General features: G+C 36.0%; 1 long non-coding RNA gene and 1 other non-coding gene across 2 annotated transcripts; one reads left to right on the top strand and one right to left on the bottom strand.

Annotated features, from left to right (window-relative positions):
- The first annotated feature begins 1,540 nt into the window (after positions 1-1,540).
- Positions 1,541-4,681, top strand: LOC104901449 (uncharacterized). Its single transcript, XR_791212.3, has 3 exons — positions 1,541-2,242; positions 2,459-2,553; positions 3,553-4,681. It is a non-coding gene; the product is annotated as an uncharacterized LOC104901449 (long non-coding RNA).
- Positions 4,682-4,731: 50 nt separating this feature from the next.
- Positions 4,732-14,996, bottom strand: LOC104901448 (uncharacterized). Its single transcript, XR_008967218.1, has 2 exons — positions 14,661-14,996; positions 4,732-5,080 (listed from the first exon to the last, which is right to left on the bottom strand). It is a non-coding gene; the product is annotated as an uncharacterized LOC104901448 (transcript).
- Positions 14,997-15,376: the final 380 nt, after the last annotated feature.

Here is a 15,376-nt window from a genome sequence, read left to right as displayed (position 1 = left end):
CAGTTTTGGACGTTTGGAGCTAGACGAAGCCACGTGTGTAGATAGTTTTTTAAGGAGGAATTTGGGACTAGTGTTGTTTTGGGTTTTTTTTTAAGCATGGTTTGAAGTATTTATAGGACATTTGATGGAGTTGGGATGCCACATGAAGTGAATGTGCATCAATATTCAGTTCATGCATGAACGTGGCCCGTGGGAGGTAATTGCAGTATTTTTTTGATAACTAACTGCAATCTATATAATAAAAGAAAAGTTCCTTCTAACCAGAATGCCCTAAAAGTGTAATGTTGACTTCTCATTAATCCAACAAAGAAAAAATTAACCACCTATCTAAAGTTTCACACCGGTAACTGCCAACATAATAATAATAATAATAATAATAATAATAATAATAATAATAATAATAATAATAATAATAATAATAATAATAATAATAATAATATAATAATAATAATAATAATAATATAATAATAATAATAATAATAATAATAATAATAATAATAATAATAATAATAAAAAATAATAATAATAATAATAATAATAATAACAATAACAATAACAATAACAATAATAATAATAATAATAATAATAATAATAATAACAATAATAATAATAATAATAATAATAATAATAATAATAATAATAATAATAATAATAATAATAATAATAATGGGGATACTTAAGCATAAACTCCCATAGGAGATTAGATATTGTCTAGATACCATTTCAAGTCATACCTGGCCCTAATCATGACACGATTAACTTGTAGAAAGCTTTTGATATCCAAAATCTGATATCCGGATTTTTTCGAATTTTCGGATATCCGAAATTGTGAATTTTAATATCCGAATTGGTATCCGATATTCGATAATTTTGGATCAGATATCTGATCTGAAATCCAAATTGGATCAGATATCCTAAAAAATCGGATCGAATACGGATCAGATTGTTGGATATTTTTGCTCATACCTAGTTGGTTGTGTCCCAACCCCTACTGTTACATGGAAAACCCTAGTGTCATATAAAATAACTATGAGATAAACCTAGTTAGTTATTATCGTATGGTAAACCCTAAAACTAGTTCTTTTTCCCAACACCATTACTGCCTATCTTCTTGTCTAGTCCATAGGTAAATAAAAATTGAAATCGTCAAATTCAAGAGATAGTAGCAAAGCCCAAAGATTACCAAATTGGCGAATGCACATGGTTCTGATCGCGTCTAATGTGGGCAAAAAATTAGAATGTGCACCATAATTTCTTTTGGTAATTTTTGGACTTTGTTGTCTTCCCTTGCATTTGGCTATTTCATTTTTTGTTGAGATATTGATGATGAGGTGCATATCCTTTCTTTTGCCACTTTTGTGCGAAATGTTTTAATTCTTTACAAAAGAGTTTATATTGATGAATTTTTGCGTTTCGTTGAGGGTCCTCCTGAAAATCATGGTAAATGTTCAATGACGTCACGACACTGATAAGATTTTTCTTAGATAGATAAGTGAGGAACTTGCACGTATACACGATTCTATTGAAGTTGATGGTTTTATTTTGTCACGAGGTGTATTTGCAAGTAAGTCTCTTATTATATTACACCAATTTTCGACTTAAAATCAACGAGTAGAGCCATGTTCAAATGACTTAATTAATAATATTATCGCTCAAGTCTATAAAGGTCACTAATGAGGCAATCGAGAAAATTATATCAGGAAGCTTTTCTCTATAGAAATAATCTGTATGTATGGTGTTAGTGGTCTGAACGAGCTACGTTTTACTGAAGAGAGTTGAAATTAACTAACTATCGTGGTTTACTTGATTGTCCAACCTGGAAATTTTGAATGTCTCTCTTGTTTGTCCGTATAACTCAACACATCTGGAATCGATTGATGTTTCATCGGTTCAGGAAGTCTACATCAGGCTACGTGATGTATCTCTTGTTTTAAATAAGAATTGTAATACCGAGGCTTTCCACTAGTCTAAAGACTTTCCACTGTTCAGATAAATATTTTCAGGTTAGTTTCCTTAATAAGATCTTCAGAAAGTATATGTCGCAATAGTGGAAAGCCTCCGTATTAAAAATCTTATTCAAAAAGTCATAAAAAAACCATCAATGTTGAATCTTGATGGGTAATAGCGCAGGTATTGAATCTTCAAACGCTGTAAATGAAGCTGATAAATTCCCCTAAATCCCCCAAATTGTGACGTTTCATCTTTCGAATCCTGAAGATATTTCTGGCCAAGAAATTCATTGGTATAATTCTTAAGCCTTCAACTTGTGTTTTTCTATCTTTCTTCGCTGTTCTTTTGAATCATCTGTGATTGAAATCAACTTTTAGGGGTTTCAACTTGCTCTTGATGATTACTTAGCATCATCATTACTACTATCATTAGGTTTGAGTTATATAAGCTCAATGAGATTAGCCATTCCCTTAACTTACTCTCTCCTCTGGAAATAATGAAGGAACAGAACAAAGATGTCAACAATTGTGATCATAATTCCACCGAGGAAGGTCCTGCTCTCTTCGTTGTTCGCTTTGTTCCTGAGCTTGCTTGGGCTGATGGGTAATTTTGAGTCTTCTCAAATTTTCAAGTTATTGTTTTCTATGGTTTGTACTTTGCGACTGAGTATTTAATTAATCTGAGTTTAATCATAATTTTTAAAGGGTTTCAATTAGATTGCAATCCATACAGCATAAAATATCTTCCAACTTATTTCTAGACAAAAGTTTTTCCTTTTCCTTTCCTTCTCGTTTCTTGTTTTCTTCTAGTTTAAATTAAATTTGTAAAAGGTGTCAATAAGATTCCAATGTTCTGATTTCCAAACATGAAATAGATTATTTAAAGGAGATAAATCAGATGGTGTAGAAAATGAAAAGATGCCTTTTAAAGTAGGGGTTGGAAGTCGAACAGAGTAATAACCAGAAGTATAGGAAATAGTTTGTTAATTTTAACATGGAAAAGGGGATAATTATAGGTGATGTATTTGTATTATGTCTATGTTCATTGGCAAACTGAAGTGCGTGTAGCATTTAATTATTGGAGCATTCCTTAGAGTCAAACTGAATTTTGCATCCTGTATTTGTAGCATTTAATTTACACTATTTCCCAATAGTCAAAATAAATGAGGTTTATTAGACTAAAGTGGATCCAAAAACACACTATAAATATACATTACTTGTATAATCATAGGTGTTGTATCTGTATTATGTGTTGTATCAATGAGGGACAATTATAGGTGTTGTATCTGTATTATGTGTTGTATAATCATAGGTGTTGTATCTGTATTATGTGTTGTATCAATGAGGGACAATTACTAGACTAAAGTGGATCCAAGAAGAAGAAGAAGAAGAAATTTTCCCCTTTTCAATAATAATACAAATAATTTCATTCTTTTATTATTTGATGTAACATCTTATTTGAGATGTTTATATTGCAAGTCAATAAAGACTTAATGATTGTTCGCAATAAAAACTTGTTGTATGAACGTGCAAATGTGTAATAGTTAAGTGAATAAACGACTGTGTCTATGTCACTGAAACAACCGTTGTGTCATTTTTTCAGCGCGGAATGGTTCGTCAAGCCGACACTCCTGGGACCCTTCTGAATGTCGAGCAATCGATTCGTGACCTAGTGCATATTACAGCTAACCTACCCCAAGGACATAATCGGGATGGGGACTTATCTGAAAAGGTTGTCCATAGGAACCCACCTGAACGAAAAAGGAGGGTCCGAAGAATTGAAAAACTGGATTGGGGAGTTTGATAAGCTTTTCTTTACCCTCACCTGTGTAGATGACAAGACTGTGCACTTAGCCATTTATTACCTACAGAGGGATGCCCACGTTTTGGTGGACTCAAGCTAAAGACAACCTTCTAAAACAACCTGACTTTGGGTGGAAAACTTTTAAGAAAGCTCTTAGTGATAAGTATTACCCACCTTACCTCAAAAAGCAAAAAGCCCAAGAGTTTATGATGCTAGAGCAAGAGAACCTGTGTGTTGAGGATTATTACCGAAATTTATTGAATTGATGAGATTTGCTCCTAAAATTGCCCCTAATGAGGAAACTAAGACCTCACGCTTTAAATTAGGGATCACCCTTGACCTTCAAGGGACACTAGGGGCTTTTACCTCGTTGGAACATGTTTTTGGCAAAACTTGCCACTTATATGTAATAAGGAAACGAGAGGAATGAGGTAAACAAGGTGAGAAGCGAGAGGAGAATCCAAACTTTAAGGTTCACAAATTTGAAAAGAAACATCATGGAAACCAGAACAACCAAACCTACCACAGGAACTTCGATAAAGGACCCAACAACAACACTCACCACAATAAGTTAATATTATATTTTCGTTGCAATTTAGTTTTCTTAAATAAGAGTAAGTTAATATTTTGGATTTCAATAAGCCTTGTGTTTCACTTCAAAGTCGATGCAACATAGTTTAGACATGTATGTATTTTGGAAGTATTACATGAAGATTGCAGTAAATAATACTCCATCCGTTTCTTTTTAGTGGTTATACTTTGAGTTTTGACATTATTCACCAATTTATATTTGACTATCAGTTGTCATTAATGGGTAAGGAAAATATAATCATGTGGACTCTTGTTTGATTCGTCTCGATAAATACTTCAAGAATATCAATTTTTTATTGCAAATGCAAATTTAGAAATATTAATGTTCAAACATTTACATTGACAAGCATAAAAAGGTAAAGTTTAACTATTAAAAAGAAACGGAGGTGGTAGTCGTAACAAGAATTGCAAATGGTATTTCATCAATACACACTCCAAGTCCTCATGAACCAATTATATAATGTTATTAGCCACGACCAAAATCTCAGTATAGTCTATAAAGTTAGACACTATATAAAATAAAATAAAATAAAATAAAAAGCAAAATTTTGGTTAGAGATCGATTAGTAGTGCCAGAAGCCCAGGAATTTTCATCAGCAAAAGTTTAGAACGCATAGTTAAACTTAGTAAATGATGAACCTACTACCATTTACATAACTTAGCTCCAAGGAAATTGCCTCCAAAGGTCCAATATTTAATATCCCTTGTTTCCTCGGATCCGAGCTCGCATATCAACCTGAATAAGATCAAGAGGATCGTGATTGCTTCCTTTTCTTTACACAAAATTATCTTAAGCGATTAAAAAAGATCGAAAAAGATATATTACAGCATCAGCATCATATTCTGCCATCGACTTAATTTAAATGATGATATGGTCCAAATTGCTCAAGCGGTAGATTTGGCATCCCCAAATATGCTTGATGCATCACCAGGATGGATATCTCGCTTATATTCCATTTAGCATATCAGAGCAACATAAGTCATAAGAGAGCATTGTAATGGAGCACAAGAGATATTGTATTAACCACAAAAAAAGAACGATAATCACATGTACGGAAGACAACCAAGCGGCAACCTGCTTCTCTTAGATGCCAATTGCCAAGGAGATATATCAAGTTGAACTATAGATTAAAATCTCTCTTTAGAAGTCATGGAGAGGAACACTTAAGCTCCAATAAAAAGCAGCAAAAAAGATGTTCATCACCACACTTCCCCTTGCATCTTGAGAAATAGTTAACAATTATAAGTAAAGACCAATAGAAGATCTCCTAGGTTCATTTGTTACCTGACCACCAGGTAACTCAGAAGATACACCTTCTTGCCTCCTATATATCAACTAGCCTGATTTTTCTTTTGGCTGTCCTCTTAGCACCATAAATTTGGACATACACCATACAGCTAGACTCCAAGTCACTTGTGATATCTGAATGATTATAATCACATACCAAACCCTCAAGAAGAGACCTCGCAAATTATGTTGTTTGCAGCATTAGGAAGTTAATAGAACAGCAAATGTCATGAATTATGTTCTGAAGAACTGTCCTTCAAATTACAACTCCCCCTTCCCAGCCCACAAAAGAAACAAAGAATGAAGAAAGGGGATTCAAATTCAGGAACGCACAAGGCACATGATATAGAAAGATCTTTAGCTTAGAATGGTGAGCATGGGAGGAGGTATTACTATTACCTCATGACTTACAGGGTCTATTAATTTCTTCTTGTTAACGTGTTAAAATACAAACTTATATAGCAATAAATGGAGAACCACTAACTGTGGGATTACGGATTTTTGTCCCTATTGATTTTTTTTTGGGTCCATCTCAACAGGCGTTCCAAGCCTGAATTTATTGCAGCAGAACAGTTAAGCAAGGCACTCCACCTCATTACCTTCCTAGTTTAGTGCTAGACTGCTAGGTATTTCCTCCTGAAGATGGATTTGAAATAGAAAATTAACATCCACATACTGTTTATTTTGTGTGATTTCTTAAAAACTAGTCTCAGTTTGATGTTGAAATACAGAAGGGGGGGCTGTAAATGGTGGAAATGAAAATTCAAGAGCGAGAATGGTTTAATCAGTGAGCAAGGAATTGGTTGCTGTATAATTCCAATCCTCGCCAAAGGATTGGAAGCACACCCTTTTGTCAATAGTGGCTAGGTAGTGCTGGTGTAATGGCTCGCATGCTTATATACTCACTCCAATAATGGAGCTGGCAACAACACACCAAGCCTAGGAATAAACGGAAAACCAATTACCAACCTAGAGAAAATGGGTGAGCAACACTATATTATGACAGATAGCCCTAAATTGACTGAGTGAATTACCTTAAATTAAGCAACAGATATCCAACCTGTTGGGTGAAGTCTTACTTCTTCATTATTTCAGAATAGAAACAAACAATACTATGTACATTGATCCAAAATCAGTACAAATAAATTAGGAATCGTAATACTACAATAAAACAAGTCACTTCATGATTTTAGAATAGTATTCACCTTTTTAAACTTTTTAACCATACAAGTTTATAACAGCTCATCATAGAGAAAGGTTGCCCTTTTTTGGAGTAAGCAACTAGACGATCTATTTCTTACAGTTACTCTACTTTTTGCAAGTGCCACATCAAGTGAGCCTGAGCTAAGAACATGAGTTCCCATATAAACCCAATCTTGAGTTAAAGGTAAAGTTAGGTCAAGAATAAAAAGTATGTATCTCAAAATCAAAAGTCTATTTGCTAAATAGCTGCCAAGTTTCCTCTGAAAGGTTCATCTTTGGCATAGGTCTACATTATAGAGTATGATAAATCTTTTCCCCTTTTTCATAATTGATGTAAAAATATTAGTGTAGAGATCGATATGAGGACAAACATTGTCATTTCATCACCATTGCAGCACATACCTCAAAGCCATCCTAATATCTCTCCTCAACTTCTATATTCTACTTTCAGTGGACAGTTGGCTTCCTATAAATTTAATCATGAGGGATTTTGATAAAAGGTGTTGATGGAGCTTACTTTTGTCTCAAGATTGTCCATAGTTTATGCTTCTTATAGTCTCAACAAGATGGGCATACTACGAGCAAAAATGCTTTTCAATCTACATCTCATATATCGTGTAAAAGTTTCTAGTGAAATTAAAGTCTATAAGATGATCAACTTTGGGTTTAATGTGTAAAAGATTCAGGAGCAAAAAGTTATAGATAATCAGGATCTATCCTTAACAAGTCTTATGATTCAGGAGGGTCCTCTTACCAATGTACATTTGTTTTACCCAAAAAAGTATCATCGAAATAACTGGGGCAATCATTAACAATTTGGTGAATGTTAATGCAACACTCGAATATGGTCGAAAATAAAGCTTTTAAGGTTACAGTTATGCTGTTTCTGGGTGTAATGAAGTTATGTAGCTCGCTTATCATTCGCTTGCATCCCTTCCGAAGTTACAAGGTCCTTAATCTCCACAGACCATCAACTAGCCTAAGCCTCACCCCAGAAAAAGGTGGAAAAAGATATAGCAACACGATAATCAACTTTATTAGCCACGTACCCAGCTACCATAAACAAGGTGTTTGATGCATATTGTTAGAGACATGGCAAGCCATCTTTGGCATAATTTTCCATGGTAGAATAGCAAAATATTTTTCATTAGTGGTATGAAATGCATGGAAATACAGTATTCACACACATAAACTAGGTGAAACTATGAAGGATGGCTCCAAAAGAAGGCATACCTGGCCCCTCTTACAATTAAAGTATGTTTCTCGTAAACCAACACACTCGCCAGGTATACAAGGGGTTGTTTCCCCAGCACATTCCCTGTATGACCTCTTTTGCACCTAGATGTGAAATATCAAATATATGAATCCCCTTGACGAAAAACAGCACCAGAATAGTCACAATACAAAGCTTTTCCACATTGAAGAATAGACTACACTGCAATGAGCTAGACCTCATAACATATAAAAATTTCAAGTCCTCATAAGTCATAACTGAGTATGCTTGTACTAGATTCTTCACAAACATCACCTATCACTCCAAGTAAAAGCAGTATCATAAAGCAACATGGTACCAGACAAGCATTACAAGATAAAAAGCAGAAGTTAAGAAGCATCCCTAAATGGACATACTACAGTTTAAGTAATGAGAAATTAAATTAAACAATAGACACCCTTAGTCCAAAAATGGGAATGTTCCATGAAACTAGTTGAAATCTAAAAAACTAGCTAAAAGGTATTTCAACATTCAAAACTAGCTTAGACAGTAGCTAAAAGATGAAAAGATTCTAGATGAATAATTTTAGTTTCTTCAACAAAACTAGCTGAAAGATACAGAGACAGTTTAACTGAATTCTATGTAAAAGGGTAACTCAACATTTCAATTCCCATAACAGTTTATGTTCTATAAGTCACTCAACATGACAATATGTTATGGTGGTCTTTCCTTTATGACGAAGTGCAACATGAACGTGAAGCAATTGAGTTACGTACATCTATGTTAAAACAGGCACTTATGCGATTGGGACAATCTTCAACCTTGCAATAGCCCCATACAATGCCATCAAAGTAACCATTCCCCAACCAAAAAATAACAGTTGATCACCTACGTAAACGCAGGCAGAGACAAATGCAAGGCCACATTTTGGCAACAAATAAGCTTTTCAGCAAATGGGCCAAGAACACCACTACAAGACAATACCGGATAGTAACAAAGCTGAGAACGCAAAGAACTCGATAATAGCAGATCTTTGGTTTGGTGGGGAGGGAGGAGGCAATATGAATAAAGGCTATGCCCATTTTAACAGTAGAAGCTCATCTTCCACATAAAAGTATTAGCTGCAAATCCATACTACAGAACAAGTCTACAAGTTTGATGGAGACGATGAAACTGCAGCCAAAGGATGCCAGTTTTACTCAACTTAATTCAACAGACTCAAATAATGCACCTTCAATTTAGTACAAAACACAATCATGTACTTTCTCCGTTCCCTTATCAGTGTTACATTTACTATTTTAGACCCCTCCCACAATAAGTGTTACATTTACTATTTTAGACCCCTCCCACAATAAGTGCTACATTACTTCATTTGGCATCGAATTCTAAAGAGAGTAGTCCATCTACATTTCTACTAAGACAGCCCACTGAACTATGTAATGGCCCAAACTTAGTAGCTTAACCTTTTTTGTCTGCTGTAATCATTGTGTAGCCCATGATCCTAGGTTGATATTCTGAGCACTACTGTCATTATTTCAGTGCTAGTCGTCCTGTGTGACCGTTTCTTTTTGTTTGTTTCCTAGGAAGGTTCCTACACTACAGCTGTCACTATGACAGTGGATAATGGCTGCTATTTAATCCTTGTACTGCTGTGCTTAGCACTCAAGCTGAATGAATGAATGAATATGATGAGATCATATTGAGAGAGAAAAATATCTCTAAGAATTCTGTCCATTGTTGTCTTTGTGGTACCAAAGCTAAGGTTCATTCAACCCAGTTTCTTTTTGTTCACAAAATCAAAATTGTAAAGCCTTCTTACATTAGCTTCACTCTTGTTTAATCTCATCAAAAAAAAAATATGACAACAAAAATTGAAACCACTAGTCCTCTTTACCTTTACCCTTGAGATGCAAATAATTTTCTTCCTATTAACTACAGACCTTGGAAACGATCCATGGATATAGCTTTACCTTCAAAAAGGAAACTAGGCTTTGTAACTGGAATGGTAAAGAAGGATGCTACAGATGGAGTACAAGGAAAAGCCTGGGAAACATGCAACATCATGATTATTTCATAGATTCTGTCATGATCCTATCAGAAAGTCCATAATGTTTGTTAACAGTGCTCAAACTCAATCTGGAACCAGTTGGAGAAGAGATTTTCTCACAAATGGTTCTAGAAAATACAAGTTAAACAAACATGTATATGAAACCAAACAACAAAATAAACCAATTAGTGACTACTATATTCTCATGAAAGCTTGCTGGGAAGAGTTGGAATCCTTAAACACTTTTCCTCCTATAACAACTATGACAACAGAGATTTCAGCCTTTGTTGAAGCTCTTGATAGGCAGAGGGAAGAACTGAAACTGTTCCAGTTCTTGAATGGTTTAGATGAAGAATATGGGGCTCAAAGAAGCCAACTACTCATGATGAGTCCAGTGCCATCTGTAGAAAGTGCTTGTGCCAACCTAGAGCAAGAAGAGTCTCAGAGAGATCTGCTTGGAAGTATAAAAGAAGAAATGGAGAGGCTGGCTATGTACAGCAAAAGCACAGGGAAAGTGCAAATGTGTACTGCCTGCAACAAAACTGAGCACACCAGAGAGAAATGTTGCACTGTAGTGGGATATCCACCTGGTCATCCTAGAAACAACAAGTTTCAGCAACCTTACAGACCAAAATGGAAGCCAAATGCTCAGAAATGGAACAAAAACAAACCTGGGAATCAAAAATGTGTGGCTAATGCTGCAACAAGCTCTCAGAGTGAAGGAAGTGTGTCTTCCTCTCCAGTCATCACACAACAACAACTTGAGCAGCTATTGAGTATGCTCCCAACACCATCTAGAGTCCAATCATCAGAGATTGATGATGAAATGGACCTCTCTTATGCAGGTATGGTGTTCTGTTATTTAGCTAATGCAACTGTTAATGACTGGATCATAGATTCGTGCCTCAGATCATATGTGACGTAATTTTGATCTCCTGAAACAATTGTTGAATGCAAACATGAACCTAAGATAAACCTACCTAGTGGACAAACTTCAATCATCTCTCACACCGGTGAAATTAGCCTTGAGAATGACCTGTACTTTAACTAAAGTCCTTCACATTCCCTCTTTCAAACATAACCTTATTTCTGTAACCAAACTCACCCAAGAATCAAACTGCAAAGCGATTTTTCACCCTCACTACTATGTAATCCAACACATTAGTACTCATGTTGTGAAAGGAATAGGGAAAGTTGTAAAGGGCCTGTACTATTTGCTTAATGAACTTGTGTGTACCCTAACAAGCCTCAAACACTCTAAAAACATCACAAAACCTTCCTCTCTTACCAACACCACAATAATCTTTCCTAAAAAAGCCTTAACAGCTGCAACCTCTTGCACCAACATTCCTACAAACCTAACCCAAGTACCTACATTAAGCACACCTACCCTCTGGCATCACAGATTGGAACATGCTCCTATGTCTAAAATTGAGAAAATTGATGAAATTCACATGGGAAAACATTCTGACTCAGAGGTGTGCTTAACCTGTCCCCTATCCAAATTCACAAAATTACCTTATCTTGTCAGTCAGAGCAAAGCAAGCCTTTGATCTTGCCCATATAGACACATGGGGACCCTATAGAGCCTCTACTAAAGGAGGAAACAGATACTTCTTAACTGTGGCTGATGATCACACTAGGTAACTTAGTACATTTGTTCACACAAAAATTAGATGCTTTTGATGCCATTGAAACATTTGTAAACATGGCAAAGGTTCACTTTGAAAAACAAGTGAAAACTCTAAGGTCTGATAATACCTTAGAGTTTGATGACAAGAAATGTAAACCATTTTTTGCCAAACTTGGGATAGTACACCAGACATCTTGTGTTGACACGCCTCAAAAGAATGTCAGGGTAGAGAGGAGATATAGAAACATATTGGAAATGGCTCGAGCTTTGAGGTTTCAAGCTGGCCTTCCATTACATTTTTGGGGTGACTGTGTTCACAATGTAGTGCACATAACCAACATATTACCATCACCTGTCATAGGAAACATTTCACCCTATGAAGCCTTACACAAAATTAAGCCTAAATATAATCACCTGAAATCATTTGGTTGCTTGGCAATGGCTTCAAATCCAACATCTACCAAAGACAAATTTCAGCCTAAAAGAGTACCTTGTGTGTTCATTGGATATCCTGCAAATAAAAAAGGATATAGACTACATAACCTACTCACTGGCATCATATTTGTGTTCAGAAATGTCAGATTTTATGAGTAATATCTACCCATACCATGTGATTCACTCCACCTCTTCTCAACTTGCTGTCTCACCACCTGTTGTTTCACCCTCTGTAACCCAACACTCCATCACTTATGAAGAAGATGAACCTGATCCTGATGCCTCAACTCAAACACAAACTCCTACAGCATCACCTATCCCACCAAGAAAATCAACCACAAAACACCCAGGTCAGACTACCACATCTCCAACCTGTCCACTCAAACAAAACCCAACCACATAAACAAATGCACTTCAGCACCTGTGTCTGAACAATTAACTGAGTTACCCCAAGGCAAGCAACCAATTGGTTGCAAATGGATCTATAAGACCAAATACCATGCTGACAGAGCAAAAGCTAGGCTGGTTGTGAGAGAAACATAGCATAGACTACTTGGAGACATTTGCACCAGTAGCTAAACTTGCCACTGTGAGATCTTTACTAGCTATTGCTGCAATGAAGTCATGGCATGTACATCAAATGGATGTTAAGAATGCCTTTCTTCATAAAGATCATCAAGAAACTGTGAAGATGCCTCCAGATTATACTCATCAAGGTTTCCGATTTAGCCATCCTGATGTAGAGTGATGTATGTAACACCAAAGCAATGGTGTGTAAGCTACTTAAGTCCCTTTATGGACTAAAGCATGCTCAAGGCAATAGTTTGCCAAGTTGAGCACAGCCTTGACCTCTCACAACTTCTCACAATCCAAAACTACTACTCTCTCTTTACTAAGCAAACTGAGATTGGTTTTGTTGCCATCCTTGTTTATGTGGATGATTTAATCATCACTAGTGACAACATGCTAGCCATCAACTATGCAAAACAGGTTCCATCATCTCAGTTCAACATGAAGGATATGGGTGAGCTCAGTATTTCCTGGGCATTGAAGCAGATAGAACTCATCAAAAAATGTTTTTATCTCAAAAGAAATATGTCAAGGATATACTCACTCAGTATGGCATGAAGAATTGCAAGCCTCTTAGACTGCCTTTGGACAGTCATGTCAAGTTCACTCCCTGAACCTTGTTAATGGTTGGTAGGAATGCTAATCTACTAGACCAGATATAGCATATAATGTGCACATCTTGAGTCAGTTTATGCACCAACCAACCTCACAATAAAGGTTCTCAGGTACTTGTCTCACTCATGTAGTCAAGGAATTCTCCTTGCCTCTCACTGAGCTCAAGGCCTATTGTGATAGTGATTGGCTAGATGTCCCAATACTAGAAGATCTACTTTGTACTACTTGGGAAATCCCTTGGAAGGCTTAAAGACAAAGTGTGGTGGCTAGAAGTACTGCTGAAGCACAATACAGATCTATGGCTCTCACCATTTGTGAAGTCAAATGGTTAACAAAGATCTTGGGCTCAAATCTATGGGCTCTACACCTCTCTTTAGTGACAACCAAGCAGCACTTGCCAATTTGCCATTGCTGTCAATCCAGTCCAACATGAGAAAACAAAGCATGTGGAGATTGACTGCCAGTTTGTGAGGGACAAAGCACATGAAGGAGTCATTTCACCAACCTATGTTGCTTGAACAGAGCACCTAGGAGACATCTTTACCAAGATATTAACTACACAGCTGCATCAGACCTTACTATCCAAGCCGGGAGTTCATTCTTCCTCTCAACTTGAGGGGGAGTAAAGAGAATAGTTCATCTACATTTCTACTAAGACAGCCGAACGAACTAAGTAATGGCCCAAACTTAGTAGCTTAACCTTTTTTATCTGTTGTAATCATTGTGTAGCCCACAATCCTAGGTTGATACTACTGTCATTATTTCAGTGCTAGTGGTCCTGTGTGACCGTTTCTTTTTATTTGTTTCCTATGTCACTGTGACTGGATAATGGCTGCTATTTAATCCTTGTACTGCTGTGCTTAGCACTCAAGCTGAATGAATGATCTAATATGATGAGATCATATTGAGAGAGAGAAATATCTCTAAGAATTCTGTCCATTGTTGTCTTTAAATTCTGTCTCTCTTCCGTACAAGAGTCCCTCATTTTCGGAAGGGGCGGATACCCTACTCTTTATATTTCTCTCTATCTGTGTCCTGTTCTTAAAACTTATATCCACCCCCAATGTAACACACTTATATATAAGGGAACGGAGGAACTATAATTTTGTTTCTATATACTATCATCTCCCACAAATACACACATCAATGTAAAACAACAAAGATTGTATTCCAAAGTCCTAGAATTTGTTAACAGAAACAAATAAAGCAATATCAAATCTGTCAAAACATAACTTCTATCCAATTTTTTACTTTGCACCACTGGAAAAAATTATCACGAAACAAATTCAGATGTTACTATCCGAAAACATACCTTAACACAATCAGAGTCGCTAAGACACTTGACAAGCTCTTCTGCCAGGCCCTTGCACGATTTTGCCATAATCTATCTATCTCCCTCTCTCCTAATGTTCTCTTGACAAGCTTGACTGACGGAGGTAGGTTCTTCTGTTGTGGCCTGTGGGTTTTAGTGTCAGCTACGATCAAAGGTCCACTACGTTTTTTCGTCGAGTTTTGCTCGTGTGAGAGTGCTAGATCTGACTACGGTTTACATGTGGCCCTAGATTGGTGTCTTTGCTTAAGTTTTCAACTAACTTTATATCTACTTGGTGAAAGTTCGTTGTGCGGTTTGGATTAGGGTCTAATCCAATCCGTTCCGAACAAAATTTGGATTTTAATTTTTCAATTCGAATTCAAATTAATTAGAGTTTTGATCCGATCTAATCTAATCTGAATTTTCATACTCTAGTTTGGATCCGATTAAAAATCTGATTTTTCTAAAACACTAGTTTTTTGATGAAATAAATTAAGCACGACATCAGCGCAGTAGATTTAGGAAATGACGAATTAAGTGCAGTTAGTGTTTTAGGGGAAGGGTTGAAGTGTTATGTGTATTGGGCTATGGAGTAGTTTAAAAAAAAAACAGTTAAACACTTAAGCCAATCCAGATACATAATACAAGGCATATTACTATTCGGTTATATTGAATTTTTGGATTCAATTACCCTCAATCCAATTCGGTCCGAAAAT

Source organism: Beta vulgaris, chromosome 8 (genome assembly GCF_026745355.1).
Source record: "Beta vulgaris subsp. vulgaris cultivar EL10 chromosome 8, EL10.2, whole genome shotgun sequence".
Classification (NCBI taxonomy): domain Eukaryota; kingdom Viridiplantae; phylum Streptophyta; class Magnoliopsida; order Caryophyllales; family Amaranthaceae; genus Beta; species Beta vulgaris.
This window is presented reverse-complemented; position numbering and strand designations above follow the sequence as displayed.